Source organism: Macrobrachium rosenbergii, chromosome 45 (assembly GCF_040412425.1).
Source record: "Macrobrachium rosenbergii isolate ZJJX-2024 chromosome 45, ASM4041242v1, whole genome shotgun sequence".
Lineage (NCBI taxonomy): Eukaryota > Metazoa > Arthropoda > Malacostraca > Decapoda > Palaemonidae > Macrobrachium > Macrobrachium rosenbergii.
The window spans coordinates 34,085,760-34,105,759 of record NC_089785.1 but is presented as its reverse complement, the minus strand read 5'-3'; the positions used below and the strand labels follow the sequence as shown (position 1 = coordinate 34,105,759).

General features: G+C 40.1%; 1 protein-coding gene across 2 annotated transcripts in view; it reads left to right on the top strand.

The window, feature by feature from the left end:
* The window catches only part of LOC136829912 (uncharacterized), a 167,904-nt gene that overhangs the window by 24,104 nt on the left and 123,800 nt on the right, over positions 1-20,000 (top strand). The window lies entirely within an intron of this gene.

The following is a 20,000-nucleotide window of genomic DNA, read 5'->3' as shown; positions in this document are numbered from 1 at the left end:
GAAGAACGGCAGCAGCAGCAGCAGCAGCGAGTCAGTGTAGACGATTGACCGCAGGGGTCGAACTTGGACCTCCTCCGTTTTCCCCTTCACTTCTTCTTCTTCTTCTTCTTCTTCTTCTTCTTCTTCTTCTTCTAGGAAGGCAGGAGCTCCCGTTGGAATGTCCTGCTATGACGTCCTCAGGTCACCTCTTAATCTGAATGCGATTTCTATTCCCCCTTTTTTCCAAGAAGGAAAGGGGACGAAGGCCGGGCTTTCTTACCTTAGGAGAGACGAGACTTCTTCGGCTGTGAAAGGAGTCAAGGTCGGTCGCCTGGCTCCTCCCCCGTGACTGGTCTTGGCCTTTCTTCGCTCCGCCCACTGACTTCTCCCTCTCTGTATTTACCCACACCTTCACCCTCCTCCTCCTCCTCCTCCCAACCTTTTTTTTTTTCTAAATGGGTAGACATCGGAAAGGAATATTTCCTATTTCACAGGGCTAAATTACCTTCCTACGTTTCCGCATAGGTATTGCAAATAGGGACTGCCACTCATCAAGGATGAGACACACAAACATACACACACACACACACACACACACACACACACACACACACATATATATATATATATATATATATATATATATATATATATATATATATATATATATATATATATAATGTATTGTAAATACAGAGTTTACAAGAAACTTTGGTAAACAAAATTTTTTCATTTTTTCTCAATAGTGCACAAGGAGAGAGAGAGAGAGAATCTTAAACAAGTTTTTTCTCAATGGTGCGTGAGAGAAAGAGAGAGGTTAGAAGAATCTTTGTTATACAAAATTTTGTTCTCAAGAGAGAGAGAATCTTACTTAAACAAAAAAATTTTTTTCTCAGTGGTGCGTGTGAGAGAGAGAGAGAGAAAATCTTCGTTAAGAAAACATTTTTTCTTTGAGAGAGAGAGAGAGAGAATCTTCGTTAAGCAAAAATTTTTTCTCTGGTGCGTGAGAGAGAGAGAGAGAGAGAGAGAGAGAGAGAGAGAGAGAGAGAGAATCTTCGTTAAACAAAACTTTTTTCTTAGTGATGAGAGAGAGAGAGAGAGAGAGAGAGAAAATCTTCGTTGAACAAAATTTTTTTCTTAGTGATGAGAGAGAGAGAGAGAGGGAGAGAATCTTCGTTAAACAAAATTTTTTTCTTAGTGATGAGAGAGAGAGAGAGAGAGAGAGAGAATCTTCGTTAAACAAAACTTTTTTCTCAGTGATGAGAGAGAAAGAGAGAGAATCTTCGTTAAACAAAATTTTTTTCTCAGTGATGAGAGAGAGAGAGAGAGAAAGAGAGAGAATCTTCGTTAAACAAAATTTTTTTCTCTGATGAGAGAGAGAGAAAGAGAGAAAATTTTTCGTTAAACAAAATTTTTTCTCAGTGATGAGAGAGAGAGAGAGAGAGAGATAATCTTCGTTAAACAATTTTTTTCTTAGTGATGAGAGAGAGAGAGAGAGAGAATCTTCGTTAAACAAATTTTTTCCTCAGTGACGAGAGAGAGAGAGAGAGAGGTTAGAAGAATTGTTATACAAAATTTTTTCTCAGTGATGAGAGAGAGAGAGAGAGGATCTTCGTTAAATAATTTTTTTTTTCTCAGTGATGAGAGAGTGAGAGAGAGAGGATCTTCGTTAAATAAATTTTTTTTTCTCAGTGATGAGAGAGAGAGAGAGAGAGAGAGAGAGAGAGAAAATCTTCGTTAAACAAAATTTTTTTCTTAGTGATGAGAGAGAGAGAGAGAGAGAGAGAATCTTCGTTAAACAAAACTTTTTTCTCAGTGATGAGAGAGAAAGAGAGAGAATCTTCGTTAAACAAAATTTTTTTCTCAGTGATGAGAGAGAGAGAGAGAGAGAAAGAGAGAGAATCTTCGTTAAACAAAATTTTTTTCTCTGATGAGAGAGAGAGAGAGAGAAAGAGAGAGAATCTTCGTTAAACAAAATTTTTTTCTCAGTGATGAGAGAGAGAGAGAGAGAGAGAGAGAGAGAGAGAGAGAGAGAGAGAGAGAGAGAGATAATCTTCGTTAAACAATTTTTTTCTTAGTGATGAGAGAGAGAGAGAGAGAGAGAGAGAATCTTCGTTAAACAAATTTTTTTTCCTCAGTGACGAGAGAGAGAGAGAGGTTAGAAGAATTGTTATACAAAATTTTTTTCTCAGTGATGAGAGAGTGAGAGAGAGAGGATCTTCGTTAAATAATTTTTTTTTCTCAGTGATGAGAGAGTGAGAGAGAGAGGATCTTCGTTAAATAAATTTTTTTTTCTCAGTGATGAGAGAGAGAGAGAGAGAGAGTTACAAGGAGTTACAAGGATCAGGATGTCTCAAAGACATATTAGTCCATCCGAGGAGACATCATGTGCTCAATAATCTCTAGGAGCAGGTTTTACTGTTCATTAACAGTTTTGTAATAATTTTGTCTAGCTTTCTTTTAAACTCTTCCACACTGTTGCTGTTGACAACTTCTGGTGGCAGTTTATTCCATGTGTCACATACCTTGTATGTGAAGAAGTTCCCACAATGAGATGTGTTGTATCTCTTCAGTTCTAGTTTCCATCCATTATTTCTCGTATGGTTTTCGTTTAATGTGAAGAGGTTACTGTCTACTCTTGTTATGCCTTTCAATATTTTGAATTTTTCCATGAGTTGTCCTCGCAATGGTCGTGTTTCTAAGCCATACATGTTCAGGCTCTCTAGTAGTCTTTGGTAACCTATTTGCCTGATGGATTGAATTAACTTTGTGGCTCTTGCTTGTACCCCTTCTAATCTATTTATGTCCTTGCTTAGTGTTGGTGACCAAAACTGTACTGTGTATTCAAGATGAGGTCTAACTATGGATGTGTAGAGCTGCAGCACCGTTTCCTTGTTTCTCTATTTGAACTGCGTCTTTATGTATACCACTTGCTTCTGTGCCTTCTTTTCAGCTTTTGTGCACTGTTTTGTGGATTTGAAGTCCCTGGTAATAATGACTCCAAGGTCCTCTTCTTGTTCTGCACTGTGTCATTCCCAAGCGGCATGTAGTTGGCATGGGGGTGTTTGTTCCTATTTGTAACACTTTGAGAGAGAGAGAGAGAGAGAGAGAGAGAGAGAGAGATCAGGGACATCTTGTTAAACAAAATTTTTCCTCAAGAGAGAGAGAGAAACCACAGAGACGCGCCCAAATGATATTGAGGAAAATGACACTCGTGTTTTTATTTACTTGTTTTACGCTAAATGCCAAATTGAAGAATTAATTTGCATAAAAACAACAACATCTGTGATGTTTCTAAAGATGAATACTCGATGGCTTTCCGAAATGTTGGTGTTGTTCAGGAGGCTGCTTCCTCTACCTTCAGAGGTGTTGTTTGAAACCGGAGCGGTGCCAGGAATCATGATTATTTTGCCGCCATATTGTCACTCTAAGTAGAGAGCTCCTAAGTTACCTTTGTTGGCCAATTATCAAAAATATCTTCTTATTTGCAGTTGTAGATTAAATACATACATACATACATAATATATATATATATATATATATATATATATATATATATATATATATATATATATATATATATATATATATATATATATATATATACATATATATATGTAATATACATGTATATGAATGAATTTTTATCACATCACCGTGATTCATATACAAGCATAAGCTACAAACGTCCTTTAATATCCAAAGGGAATAATATATTTTCATATATGTTACCCGAAGGGGAATTTTTTAGTTGGTAATAAGTTCGTTGTCTCGTGGGCTCGAACCATGAAAGACGAGAACTCAGGACTACAGTGACTCGAATTTTAACCACACGGCCAACAAGTGAGGTATAAGTTGATACCAACTCTCACCTACAAATCCCCGTCGAACTCAGGTATTTGTACTTAGAATCGATATCAACCCACCTCTGCCATGTTAACCATGTAGTGCGTTTGTCGCACGCAGCCATGTTATGAATGAATTTTTACCACATCGCCGTGATTCATATACAAGCATTAAGCTACAAACATCCAATAATATCCAATTCACTCTACCTCGGGGATAATATATTTTCATATATGTTACCTGAAGGGGAATTTTTTATTTGATAATAAGTTCGTTGTGTCGTGGGCTCGAACCACGAAAGACAAGAACTGAGGACTAAGTGACGCGAATTTTAACCACACGGCCAACAAGTGAGGTATAAGTTGATACCAACTCTCACCTCCAAATCCCCGTCGAACTCAGGTATTTGTACTTAGAATCGATATCAACCCACCTCTGCCATGTTAACCATGTAGTGCGTTTGTCGCATGCAGCCATGTTATGAATGGATTTTTATCACATCACCGTGGTTTGAGCCCACGAGACGACAAACTTATTATCAACTAAAAAATTACCCTTTGGGTAACATATATGAAAATATATTATTCCCGAGGTAGAGTGAATTGGATATTAAAGGACGGTTTTAGCTTAATGCTTGTATATGAATCATGGTGATGTGATAAAAATTCATTCATAATATGGCTGCGTACGACAAACGCACTACATGGTGAACATGGCAGAGGTGGGTTGATATCGATTCTAAGTACAAATACCTGAGTTCGACGGGGATTTGTAGGTGAGAGTCGGTATCAACTTATACCTCACTTGTTGGCCGTGTGGTTAAAATTCGCGTCACTGTAGTCCTGAGTTCTTGTCTTCCGTGGTTCGAGCCCACAAGACAACGAACTTATTATCAACTAAAAAATTCCCCTTCCGGTAACATATATGAAAATATATTATTCCTGAGGTAGAGTGAATTGGATATTAAAGGACGTTTGTAGCTTAATGCTTGTATATGAACCACGGTGATGTGATAAAAATTCATTCATAATATGGCTGCGTGCGACAAACGCACTACATGGTCAACATGGCAGAGGTGGGTTGATATCGATTCTAAGTACAAATACCTGAGTTCGACGGGGATTTGGAGGTGAGAGTCGGTATCAACTTATACCTCACTTGTTGGCCTTGTGGTTAAAATTCGCGTCACTGTAGTCCTGAGTTCTTGTCTTCCATGGTTCGAGCCCACGAGACAACGAACTTATTATCAACTAAAAAAATTCCCCTTCAGGTAACGTATATGAAAATCCGTTGTTCCCGAGGTAGAGTGATTTGGATATTAAAGGACGTTTGTAGCTTAATGCTTGTATATATATGAATCACGGTGATGAGGTAAAGTTAAGTATACCTTAGTTTTACCAGACCACTGAGCTGATTAACAGCTCTCCTAGGGCTGGCCCGAAGGATTAGACTTATTTTACGTGGCTAAGAACCAATTGGTTACTTAGCAACGGGACCCACAGCTTATTGTGGAATCCGAACCACATTATAGCGAGAAATGAATTTCTATCACCAGAAACAAATTCCTCTAACTCTTCATCAGCCGGCCGCGGGAATTGAACTCCGGCCCATCGAGTGACAGTCTGAAGCTCAACCGAGTCGGCCAACAAAGGGCTGGTGATGTGGTAAAGATTCATTCATGATATGGCTGTGCGAATGGGGATATGCAAGAAGGCCTCGAGCCCGTGGGCCTCTCCCCTCCACATGGTGCAGAAACCGGACGGCTCCTAGAGACGCTGCAGCGACTACAGGCGGCTCAACCTCGCAACTGAACCAGATCACTACCCCCTACCAAACATGCAAGATCTCATGGCCTCCTTTCACGGGCCAAAACATTCTCTAAACTAGACCTTTTGAAATCTTACTTCCAGGTACCAGTTGATCCAGAGGATATCCCCAACACCGCCATCATCACACCATTCGGGTCCTGCGTCTTCGCCTTCTCCACCTTCGGCCTGAGGAATGCGGGAACAACCTTCCAGAGGCTGATGGACAGCATCCTGGGCGACCTGAACTTCTGCGTCTGTTACGTGGACGATATTCTAATTTTTTCCAGATCCCCCAAAGAGCACCTGCGACACATTCGGACAGTCCTGCATGGCCTGCAGGAGAACGACCTCGTCGTCAGGTTCGACAAGTGCACCTTCGGCGTCGAAAAAGCTGACTTCCTGGGCCACAAGGTATCCCCAGAGGGCATCTGTGAACTGGCATCAAAGGTCACAGCCGTCACCAGGTTCCCCACCCCTACCTCCGTCAAGGCCGTACAAGAATTCCTCGGGATGGTCAACTTCTACTGAAGGTTCATCCCCGGGGTCGCACACACCATGGCCCCCCTGATGGAGATCCTGAAGGGCCAACCGAAGTCCTTAGTTTGGGGACCCGACCAGCAGCAGACCTTCTCCCTGACGAAGGCCGCCCTCGCTGAGGCAACTGCCTTGGCCCACCAGAACCCCAACGCCTCCCTCCAGTTGACAACGGATGCCAGCAACGTCGCCTGTGGGGCCGTCCTGGAGCAGATCGTCGCCGGAGCCCCCCAGCCCATTGCCTTCTTCAGCAAAAAGTTCAGCCCTGCGGAGGCCCACTACTGCACCTTCGACAGGGAACTCTGCGCAGTGTATCGGGCGGTACATCACTTCAAGTTCCTCCCAGAGGGCACGCCCTTCACACCTGGGCGGACCACCAGCCGTTGGTCCACCCCTTCACAAAGCAGGGGGACACATGGTCTTCCAGGCAGCAGCGGCATCTCGCGACCATCGCGGAGTTCACCTGCACAATCAAGTACCTCCCCGGCAGGCAGAACCCTGTAGCAGACGCCAGCTCCAGGATCGAGCTCAATGTGGTGCAGCTCGGGATCAACTACAAGGACCTCGCCCGGGAGCAGACCACCGACCCAGAGACTCCTGCCTACAGCACTGCCATCATGTCCCTCAAGTGGAAGGACGTGCCTCTCGCCCCTGGGGGGCCAAAAGTGCTGTGCAACGTAAGCACTGGCCAGCCTCGCCCTCTGGTACCCGCCTCCCGCCGCCGTCTGGTGTTCAATGTCATCCACGGGCTGTCCCACCCCTCTGGCAGGACGATGGCCAAGCTGCTGGCAGAGAAGTTCATCTGGCACAGTGTGTGGAAGGACACAACGGCCTGGGCAAGACAGTGCATCCGGTGCCAAACCATCACACCGAGACAGGAGTAGGCGAGTTTCCCCAGCCGGGGAGGCGGTTTGGACACATACACGTAGACGTGGTAGGCCCCCTTCCCCCATCAGGTGGAACCAGATACCTCCTGACGATTGTCGACCGCTCAACCAGGTGGCCTGAAGCGACGCCCATGCAGGAAGCCACCGCCAGTGTGTGCGCCGAGGCCCTCCTCTCCAGCTGGATCAGCCAGTTCGGTGTCCCGGACCACATAACCACCGACAGGGCCCCAGCCTTCCTGTCTGAGCTGTGGTCCGCCCTGGCACGCCTGCTCGGGACCTCTCACTACACCACCACCGCCCAAAGAAAGTATATCTTAGTTTAACCAGACCACTGAGCTGATTAACAGCTCTTCTAGGGCTGGCCCGAAGGATTAGATTTATTTTTACGTGGCTAAGAACCAATTGGTTACCTAGCAACGGGACCTGCAGCTTATTGTGGAATCCGAACCACATTATAGCGAGAAATTAATTTCTATCACCAGAAACAAATTCCTCTTGTTCTTCACTGGCCGGTTGGAGATTCGAACTCGCGACCAACAGAGTGGTAGCTGAGAACGGAACCTGCTCACCCAGCGAAGAAGTACCACCGCCTACAACCCCGCAGCCAACGGATTGGTGGAAAGATTCCACAGGTCCCTGAAGGCGTCCCTCATGGCCTGCTGCATCGCCGAGGATTGGAAATACCAGCTGCCTTGGGTCCTCCTTGGACTGAGAACCGCCCCCAGAGCCAACAGCGACCCGTCTGCAGCAGAGAAAATCTACGGGGAGCCCCTCATAGTCCCGGGCGAACTCGTCACGGGAGATCGTCACAACCCGTCAGTCCAGAGGCTCCGCAACATAGTCGGGAAGTTCGCCCCCTGCCAGCAGACGTATACCGATAGGTCAGCAACCTTCACGCCTCCTGGCCTGTCCTCCACCACCCACGTCTTCGTCAGGGACGATGCCATCCGCCCTCCACTAACCAGGCCCTACAAGGGGCCCTTCCGTGTGCTCGAGAGGAACACCAAAGCATTCCGCCTTGCCCTGCACGGGAAAGACGACTGGGTGTCGGTCGACCGTCTCAAGCCCGCCCTGTTGGAGGAAACAGCAGACAATACCACGCAGCGCCTTCCGCAAGAACCGTCGCCTCCGCAGCCAAGCCACCCAAAAAGGAGGTCGCGTGGCCGCCCCCAAAGCAACCAGCCAGCACCACAGCCAGCCGCTCCCGCTCACACCGCACCCCCCAGCTGACTTTGCGGAGCCGCGGCACTCTCCAACAGCCCAGCAAATACCTAGAATAATCAGATGTTACCCACATCTGGCGGGGGGGAGGGTATTTGTAAAGTCCCCGCTGAGCGGGTTCTCTATGGTGAACCACCTGTTCTCTTCGATATCGCTCCTACAGGATCAGGTCAAGCAAAATTAGCCATATTTTTCATGTGTAAATATGTATCTATTACTAATTCATTTGTATCTGCTTCCTTTGCACGTGTTAGAATGTTATGTCAGTTCTTGTGAACTTACTTTTTACATTACTTGTATTTATCCATTGTAATTATTACCGAGAGTAATTGACCTTGGGTCACCTAAATTCTATTGTATTCCTCCATGTGACGTCTGCACGCCGCTTTATAAGCGACCCGCGTTCTGAATAAAGTAGCAGTACCTGTCCGCCTGCTCATTATTTTGCACCTCTTAAATAGGTCCCACAATCACACCCTGGGCACGTATACTTGTATACAACAAGTATACAACATTCGAAGACAAAAGGGGGCTGAGACGGTCCTTCAAGTTAAACATTGACCCCTATTGTTAGTGGGTTTTTTGGAACAAGTTTGAGGTCAGTAGCTGGGAGAACTTTCTGAAATATCACACATAACCACAGGTGAAAAATAAGAAACGGGGTGTAGGTCCTGACCGGTTTTGACTTTATTTCCAAGCCATTGACGAAGGACTGATACAGAGTATGAGAAGTCACAAATATGTATACTACAAGAACAGTACTGACGAACATACACAACCATTAAAGACTACATATCCCCCCTCAGGCCAGTGTCGAGGTAGGAGTGGCCTTTAAAACTCATTTCCCTCATCTTAAGAATTTTGGTGTTAATGTCGCATTTAAGAACAATAAAACTATGAAAAATGTACTTATCAAGAACTCCCCTGACAATACTAAAGGGTGTGTATATAAAATTCCGTGTAAGTCTTGTGACAACTTTTATATTGGCCAAACTGGGAAAGCACTGGAAAAAAAAGAATTGAACAGCATAAGAAATGTGTGAGATATGCACAGGGGAACAGTGGTATATTTGTACATGTTAGTGAGAACAATCATGCTATCAGCTGGGAAGGGGCAAAAAGGATTGTATATTCTAATAATGCACTGGAAAGGAATGTCATTGAATCTAGCTTTATAAAAGAAAGTTACAACCATAATATGAATATCAGTCAAGGGATGTATAAACTTGATCCTTTAATATCAAAAGAAATTTGTAAATTGTTTAAACTTATAAAAGAAAGTTACAACCATAATATGAATATCAGTCAAGGGATGTATAAACTTGATCCTTTAATATCAAAAGAAATTTGTAAATTGTTTAAACTTTAAGGTAGGCAGTAGAGATGTATGAAAAATAGGATTATCATTTTTGTAAACACAGTACGAGGGTAGTAGTGTTAATGAGTGTCCAAACTCCGCCTCCGTGACACCTGTCAAGTGTGGATCTGAGATGGCGTATGGTTTGTTTATCAGCATTGTCCCCTGAGAGTATATTGTAATTTTTAGCCAAATGAGTTTTAAAGGCCACTCCTACCTCGACACCGGCCTGAGGGGGGATATGTAGTCTCTAATGGTTGTGTATGTTCGTCAGTACTGTTCTTGTAGTATATATATTTGTGACTTCTCATACTCTGTATCAGTCCTTCGTCAATGGCTTGGAAATAAAGTCGAAACCGGTCAGGACCTACACCGCGTTTCTTATTTTTCACCTGTGGTCATGTGTGATAAATGAATCACGTACAAAAGTGATAATAATCATTTCTGAAATATGTGTAGACATTTCCTCCTAGAGATACTATCATGTAGAAAAGGAAAAGTAGTGTAAATTTTAATTTTTGGTGCAGTACAGATCATAGGTGGTTGATTTATTTTTTCATCTAACATTTTCCTTAGAGCCCTGGAAAACAATCTTGATGGAAAGCAATTGTCTTTAAAATATTTTGTTAGGAATAACTAGGGCTTTTACACTGGAGTTTTTAGGAAGAGTGTTTTTACAGGATTTGGTATTAATTTTTACAGCTCTCGTTTTTTTAACTTCAAGATTAATGCTATCTCGACTACTCCATAGGGCTTTTACTCACACACCAAACTGGTTTGCTTTCCACCAAGAAATTTTATTCCAAACGAAATATTTTCAAGACAATTGCTTTCCATCAAGTTGTTTTCCAGGGCTCCAAGGAAAATGCTGGATGAAAAAATAAATCAACCACCTATGATTTGTACTGCACCAAAAATGAAAATTTATACTACTTTTCCTTTTCTACACGAAGGAAATGTCTACATATATTTCAGAAAGTTCTCCCAGCCACTGACCTCAAACTTGTTCCAAAAAACCCACTAATGATCAGGTCAATGTTTCACTTGAAGGATGTCTCGGCCCCCTTTTGTCTTTGAATGTTGTATACTTGTTGTATACAAGTATCCGTGCCCAGGGTGTGACTGTGGGACCTATGTTAGATGCACGAGGAGGCTGCTGAGGGTTTGCATTGAGCTTTAGAACTGGTAGTAGGCTGTGCAACCCTGAACATTCCAACATAAGAAATCACTCCAAAATATGTAAAACCCACATAGAATATAAAGACTTTAAAGTTGTTGGAAGAGTTCACAATGAAATTGACCTGAACATTTTAGAATCTCTTTGAACAAAAAAGACAGTTCCAACTCTAAATACCCAGTTGTCATCTACGCAATTGTTTGTAGCCTAATTTGATGTTTTACAGACTTGTCATTATTTTTTGAAGTGTTTTCTTTCAGTCTCCTCACTTCCACTGCTCAGGTGGCTTCTTGTGTGTAGGTGAATGTTGAATCTGTTCTCCTATTTATCTTTTATCTCATACTTTTTATTGTTCATACTTTTTATTGATTATCTGTGTTGTTATATGAATGCTTTTAAATGTAAAGAAATTAAACCATTATAGTGTCTAAAATTGTTTCAGTCTCGAAAATGCGACTGGAAAGTACGTCGCAAAACGTGGGCCAATAAAATGTTTTATGTACAAGATGCCTCCTGCCCCTTTGTTTCACCTATATATATATATATATATATATATATATATATATATATATATATATATATATATATATATATATATATATATATATATATATATATATATATATATATATATATATATATATATATATATATATATATATATATATATATATATATACTCATATATATATAATTTGAAGGTTTTTGTGTGTGTGTATACATACACAACACACATATAAGTGGTTTTCATGATTTTTACATTTTCGGCAGTCCCTGTTTATTGGCAGCCTTGGTTATCGGCGATCTGGTTTTACGGGACCTGTCTAGTGATGATGATCTCTGCTTATGGTGTGTGCTGATCCCCACTTAACAGCAGTGCGATCGCTTCTAGTGATGATGTTATCAGTGCCGCTCTGAAGTTATCAGCAGGTCTCTGGTTATTGGCGCTGGTTTCCGGTTATCGGCACCAATATCAGTTGTTGGTGCTGATAAGCTGGTTATTAGTGCTGTTACCGCCGATTTTCGGTTATCGGCGATTTTTGGTTATCATCATGCCACCAGGAACGAAACCCTGCTGATAACCAGGGACTTCATACATATATATATATATATATATATATATATATATATATATATATATATATATATATATATATATATATATATATATATATATATATATATATAATATATATATATATATATATATATATATATATATATATATATATATATATATAATATATATAATGTATAATATATGAACATGCATATTTCTACAAATGTCTAAGGGATACTTACTTGATTCTGGGTGGCAACGGATGAACGCAGGGAGTTCCTTACATTACCAAGAAATCTACTGTATTTATTGCACATCTGATTTTTATGATCTTATGGTGAGTGGGGTGGTGTTAGAATTCATACCAAAGACTTTTCCTCTACAAATCCCATGTATAAATTTGTGAAGAGCACACTAAGGGGAAGGTTATCATGACACCATCATACTGCACTTGAGAGTTAGCTGCTGTGGGTAAATAAAGTTGGCCTTCTTTGTACAGGCCTCCAGCAACATTTGCATGGCCTCTTAAAATAAAGGATGCTGAGGTTTGGCATTTTTTCTCTATATCCTATGTCTCATCTACAAGGGGTACAGTGATGCCATTGGATGGAGAGTCCTTCAAGGGCTGCAGGAGGTTGGCAAATTACAGGGGACAGAACCTGCTAAGGATATAGGCATTAGGAGATTGTTTAGCCACTTGGCCAGGAGGTAGGTTGGCACCAGAATCTGGCTGATGACAGGCCTAAGAAGGTTACCTGGCTTAAATGATTTTATGTACGCACAGACGCATCTGGGTTTAAAGTCTTCTGTTGCAGGTTGGAGGGGAAAGGCTCCCTCTCGATATTCATTCTCTTAATGGTCCTATCACCCCTGCCAGATATATCTGATGGGGTCAAGGGAAATGTGGCAGAACTTGGACTCAAGCTAGTATTTCATCTAACTATATCCTGTGTGCTTTAGAAGAATTTGCAGTTTAGGCCAAAAGCCAAGCACTGGGACCTATGAGGTCATTCAGTGCTGAAAGGAAAATTGAGAGTAAGAGGTTTATATCAAAATGTAATTTCAAGCATCCTACATTTTGCATCAGTCTATAAGATTTAAAAATCCCCTTCTGAGGAGAGCTTTTGTAGATTACGAGCCATTTGACAGCATCCACAGAACAATATATGGACACTGTGGCATTCCTGTTAAATATGTCTTGATATTGCTTCTGTACAGGACGCCACAATCTTCCAAATCTGTGAAATGGAACAGAATATAAAATTTAGGCCGAAGGCCAAGTGCTGGGACCTATGAGGTCATTCAGTGCTGAAAGGGAAATGAGAGTAAAAAAGCTTTAAAGGTGCAACAGGAAGAAACCCTCTGTTGCTCTATCAAACAATAGTTAGGAGAGGGTGGAAAGTAAGGTGGAAGAAAGCAAATATGAACGAAGGTACAGTAAAAGAAATAAAAGGAGTTGCAGCTGGGGGCCGAAGGGACACTAGAAAAAACCTTAAGTAATGCCTACAGTGCACTATGAGAGGTGCACTGATGATGGTAACCCCTTTGGTAAGGAGGGGCTGGGAGGAGTTTCCTAACTTGATCTTATACCTTTGTTTTAGCAGTGGCATAACATAGGTTATGTAGCTAACAAGGATTGCGAGTTTTGCAGTTTATTAGGACCATAATTCTGTGTAGCATATATGGTGCATGTTGCATAAAGTTAAAAAGTGGTTTTGATAAGGTGATGCTCTTTATAATGACTGCTACTAGGTTAACTTTCCTGGCAATGAATACAGGACCTGTAGCTTAATACAGTACAGTATATCCTTGGAATAATTTAAAGACTTACAGGTGGAGAGTCCTACTGTGTGGTTTGTAATGTTTCACAGGATAAAAATAATCAAAGAACTTTTTTTATTTTTTTATTGTTATATGATGTCTGCATGAGGTCAACTTACGTCAGCTGGATTTCAGTGTGTTTTCATGTTCAGTCTTTAGTTATAACAGCATCCCACAACCAAGTTTGTCTCTTGGTGGGAGAGTTTTACTTTTGATGTTTATCTGAGCTGGGTAAGTAACCTCTGCATGCAAAAGCCACTTGAGTGACCTATGCTTTCCTCTGATCTTTCAGTATCTTGTAAATCTATAGAATTTATTAACAAAAAATGTTTTGATGAAGGGAAAACCTATTTTTGGCAGCTGCTGTGAGTCCTCACAGGAGTTACTTTTTTGGAGCCTTGGCCCCAGGGGACAATAAGAGTACAGTAATTTCACTGAGGACAAATGGCCAAACTATCAACACAGAAGATCAACCAATTATGACAATGTCAGTTTACCTACCATTCTGCTGATTATTGCACCATATTGTAACCAAAAAATGACTGCCTCAAGTCTGCCATGGGCTGCACAAGTCCATAAGGTACTATTTTTGGTACAAGAAAGTGAACACTGCGCTTGGATGAGTGACAGGGCAAACTACTATGTTGTTTGGAGGCTGAGATGTACATGCAAGGTTAACCAGAGTCTGACTTAGAAATTGTATCCCTGGGCTGGGGATTTCATCAAAAAGAATAACAAATTATAATGACCAGTTTAAAGGAATGTCTCCAGTGATGTCTTATTACCATAGAATGTTACTTTGATTTTCATCAGCATTGAGCAGTGGTGAACTTCTGCATCAGAAGTGGATTGAGTCTGGGATGCCAAGAACTATTTATGCATTGATAAATTTACACTCATTCAGCATTACTGTAGTAACAACTCAACTTAGGGGACTTCAGCTTAGCAAACTTCTGTACTTAGCCACCAGATTATGATGATTTTTCCTTTGCTACCATTGTAGACAAATCTCTTAAATTGAATGGTATAATTGTAAAGTACAGTACAGGTTTATTTCGGTTAGGAACTATGTGGATTTACTGCTAGCTGTATGATAACTTCACAATATTCAAGTGCAGGCTGTAATATTGGGTCTTTGTTGCTTACCAAACTATACTTATCAGAAAGGCCAGACCTTCAAAGTGTCTGTTGAGGTGCTACTCCAATTTTTTTATGCAGTTAATACCCATGGTGTACTGATTGATCATTGCTAATGTCTTCCTCTTTGCTAACTTACTGATTTGTAAGAAAACCCATAAATTAGATTTATTTAAAACATTACCATGTCTTGATATCTGTATTGTCATTTCGAGGTACTTGTAAGAGTGAGAACCCATGATGGTACAGAACCAACTTGCCCTAACAAGTAGAACTGTAGCCCATGGAAAACCTGTAGCCTATCTATGAAGTATAATACCTGATGTTATATAAAGAGACTTTGAAACAGCTCATTTTGTTGTAAAAAAAAAAAAAAAAAACTATTCTTAGAAATAAATTGGTGAATGGAGGAGACTGAATGCATTACTTGGCTCAAACTGTTTCTTTCTTCTTTACCTGTCTGTTTTTTCTCCTCCTTGTAGTACTTAATATCTGTTACAAAATATTTGCTAAACACAAAACATATCCCCCTCTTTCTCTCATCTCTTATCATTCCTTTTTTGTATTTTACAACCTTTGTTACAAAGCTTATCTCTCTTGACAAAGCTTATCTCTCTTGCAGTCAGCATCACTTATCACAAAACCACATCTGTCAGCAACAACAATGATATTACTGTACCTTATTTCAGCTCGGGATCAGACACAAGTGCAGAAAAAACATAAAGTAACGGGCTTTCATTATTTGTTAAAATCTTTCTCCCTGGTTGCTTTTTACTTTTAATAATTTTCTTCATCTTTTGTTAAAGTATTTTCTCATTAATTTAATTACTTTAGTGTTTTCTCAAAATCATTCTTGTATAACAGAAGCATGATTGCACTTTAGCCTGAGAATAATCAAGACTTTCCCACCTCAGCAATTTAGTGTTGGCATATTAAGTAATAACTCAACTTAACAGACTTCTGTACTTACCAGATACTGTATCATATTATGATTATTTTTCTCTCTGATACCATTTTAGAGCTGATGTATTTTCAGATATGTCTATTAAATGTCAAGTGTAAATTATAAGTTAGTTTAGGTCAGGAACTATGTGGAATTGCTGTTAGTTTTAAGAAATCTGAAAAAATTTTTCAAGTGCAGGTATGATATGGGGTCTTTGTTACTTATCAGAAAGGCGTAACAACCAAAGCGTCTGTTTAGATGAGGCGCTACTGGTGTCAGCTTCTGAATTTTGTGGCTTCTTTCCATCAACCATGGCCCATGCAGTTCATTTCCTTCATATATCAGTTTCTGGTCTTACTAAGAAGACACATATCAATACTTTACATATTGGTTCCTGGTATCACTGGCATTTTGGCCTAGGCACACAAGAGACTGGGGGGAAAAATTCACAAATGTCTTACATATTACTTCCCAGGTTTTGAAGGTGAAGTGGACACAACATCTCATTGTGAAACCTTTATGTTAATCATTTTCCATAACTGAATCAACTTGTACTTGTTATTTAGGAGTCCTGACACTTTACACTTCCTTAAAATGAATGAGTACTTATCTTGGCCCATAAACACAGTCTATTCACTGAGGTGCAGGAAGAAACAGTTCTTTTTGAACAATTCTTTAAGCTGAGGTTTACTGTCTTCATAGCATTTTTTTACTCATATGAATTTTGTTAGCCTCTTCTGGCCTTTGCAAGGCAGATCTGGGTGCAGATGCCTGAACCTGAGGTCTGATAGAACTCCTTGTATTTTAATAATTTACCAACATTCTTATCTATTTATTTATCAAATTGTTAATTTATATAACTGATTTCTTACTGTATTTCCTATTGCCTTCAGTTACTTCTTCCTAATGAACACCATATTCTTTGGAAGCTGGAATTTCAAGTCAGTGGACCCTGTGGGCTTGTTCCATACAAATAGGGTTCTGAATAATAATAATAATAATAATAATAATAATAATAATAATAATAATAAATGTCAAAAATACCCTATTTTGGGACTCCAAAGACTCATCTTTACCTCAAAAATGGTATCGTTACCTCCATAATGCTATGATAATGTCCACCATCTAAAAGGACAAGTGCTGGTAACTGGAGTACTGTATTGTATGCAATACACAGCATTACCAAAGCATCAACTGTCATTATAAAGAAGGAAAGAGACATTGCAGTTGAAAATATGTTGTATAATTGTGGCTTAACCATTAGAAAGCATCTGTGAAAATGTAATGCCAAACAAGTTGGTCAAGATGAACAATGAAATAATCCTTTGAACTTACAACACAAGTGCACCAAATAAAAGAGAAGTAAAAAAGTATAATGATCATGTTTCTTCCTTAAATTCTACAAGTATATTTGAAACATAACACTCAACCATTCTCCACAGGGTCTGCATTAAAAAAAAATCATGTCAGAGGTAGTTAAGAAGATGATAACAAAATGTCTGAAGTTGCAACAAATCAAAGTAAACTTCTGCAATGTTACACATCCTACACAAATGTATTCACAGAATTCATTGCTCAAGATCAGAGGTTCCTTTGCCACAGGAAAGACAGACATAACAATAAGGTTTTTGGCACTGAAATATAAAGCTTATATTGCTTGGCCAACCTCATTTACTGAGAGAGAAAAATGACTAGCAGTTGCATTCTTTGTCTTTTATTTGAAGAGAAATACTGTTGTGAAAAAAATAAAAATTTCAAAGACTGCATCTCACTACAACGTGCATCTAAAGCCTTTCGTTTACTTCTACGTAAGTCTAAGGTGTTCCCGGGAGATGCAGAGCTGTTCAGTCAGGACTACTTTCTTTTGAATGAAAAATAGATGAACTTCCTGCTCTTTCTGACACAGCAGTGCATCGCCCGGAGCACAGGGTCTTACCTTCGTAAGACGTACATGGCAGCAACGTATTGCATGAATTGGATAAGTCAGACAACTTCCAGACTGTTACCCTGGTTCATGGACTATTTTAGCAAAACATCAAAAAAGTGTCTTAAAATGTAAAAATGATAAGTGTTCCTGTGATCAGTGATATCAATAGACTTAATAAAGTTATCTTTGGAGATTCTTGTATTTACAAAAAGACCTTTTAAATTTAACATCCAAGAGAAATATGGCAATAAAAATATATTTGACTAATTGTAATATAGTGCTACTATGTATTGCAAAATACACTAATGAGAAATATTTCTATACTTGCATGACATTAGAAAGAAAAAATGACACTCGAGTACTGAAATCAGTCCAAATAAAAAAAAAATTGCTGAGCAAAAGGTGTATCATACATTTACACTTGGTGCACTGCATATTGCACTTCACAGAAAATATTACTATTATCACATATCTTCTCATACACAGTGCTGAAAACAAAGTCGAAAAAAGGAAATTATCACAAAGAGCTTACAAGAAGTGCTTCGCGGAACTGACAACGGGCAATTCAAAAACTTCAGGGCCTGAGCGAAGCAGAGAGCTACTTTTCACCTAACGGGGATGAACAAGCATTGGAATGACCCATCTCCTTATCGTGTACACGGAATAGACATCTGCACAGAGACGTCGCTCCCCAAAACAGCACTACAATACTTCTCGTGGTAGAGTAGAGTATGGTATCTAGCTAAGCTTTCACTACGCTTCTATCGAAACTCACTGCGTCTATAAACACTGGCTAATTACTTTATTACCACCTCGGTGATATCTTCCCTGCATTCTGGCAAGTGAGAAAGTTGTGTGGGAAAATCCAGATAATTTAAGCATAAATTTTCTCATTACTGAAATTTTGATTACTGGGTCCTGTGCCATTCTTTTCCCATTTTAAAATTTTTGTGGCAAGACTTGTGTAAATAATAAATAATACAGTATGTATTGTAATACAAGAGAGACAGTCCAGTGAAATCGAAACATTCAACCATCCACAATGTCCTCCACATGAATAACGAAATATATTTCTGAACTGTACAATGTTACTGTTTATTTTTGGCAGCCTTGATGTGTTGGTTACATGTGACTAACTTCAATGACTTAAAGTCTTGCTCTTTGGCCAATGTGAGAGACATCTATTCTTTGCTGTTTTACCCTGATTTCAGAATACATTTATTATTATAAGGACCAACCACACACCTTTAAACAGTAAATACTAGTAAGCTAATAGCAGCCTCTTTAGAAATGCAGAATTTAGAATTGTTTTTGTTTCATAAAAGTCTCTCTATTATTTTACTTATGCACTTGACCTGCAGTGTTGCCACTTAGCTGGGGGGGCGGAGTTATTCTTCAAAGAAGAGGAGCATTTGTCATTCCCACATGTAAGCACCCTTGGTCACTGTATGCTATTCATGTGCTCCAGCATGCTGAAACTAGTAACAGATGTAAACATTGGGGTCTGGAAGAGAGTTTTCCCGGTCAAGTGGTTTGTAGTCATGGAACATAAAGCTCCAGTCAGTTTTGTGTTCCAGTACAAGTACAGAGGCTCATCAGTTTTTAGTCATTCAGTCAACTGAATATGCAAAGAGAAGGTGGTCATAAGAACTCAAATACTCTTTCTTAAGATCTGTAGTATACTCTGGGATCTAAGCACCTGAGATATGCTTACTCAAAAGTATTCCGTCTTTGAGGTACTGAGGAATAGCTTTCAAGAATTCACCACAAACCACAAGTAGCTACGTTGCTCACAGCTCAAGAAATGAGTTGTGAAGGGAGGATTGTGAGAGGAAGACAGACAGGAGATGATAGGACCAACTCATAATAATCTGCCTACCTGCAACCATTAGTCCTATAAGAGATGTGCAAACAAAGTGATGAGCAACATACCAAAAGTAAAGTAAAGCAAAAGATGACTAGCATCGTGGTCATGAGATATTTCTTTCATAGTGTGTCAGTATGCAAGAAGCCCTGTGCTCTATGGATCACTTCCCTCAGTCAAAACAACAATTCCTTAGCAAATCTGCTTAAAAAGAGCAGTGCTGGGCATGAATAATCTTGCACTCTTGAGGTACAGCTAGCCCAAGAGCCCCTTCAAGACACGTGAAAATTTCTGGATTGCACCTGCAAATGTCTGTAATGGCTAGTGTTAACTTATAATTATCATGCCATATCTTGCAGAAGTTCCTGTTTGAAGCATCACTGGATAATCCTTAGGCACACAGCTTCGGTGTGAAGAGGCTGTGAGGGAGCCTCCTCAA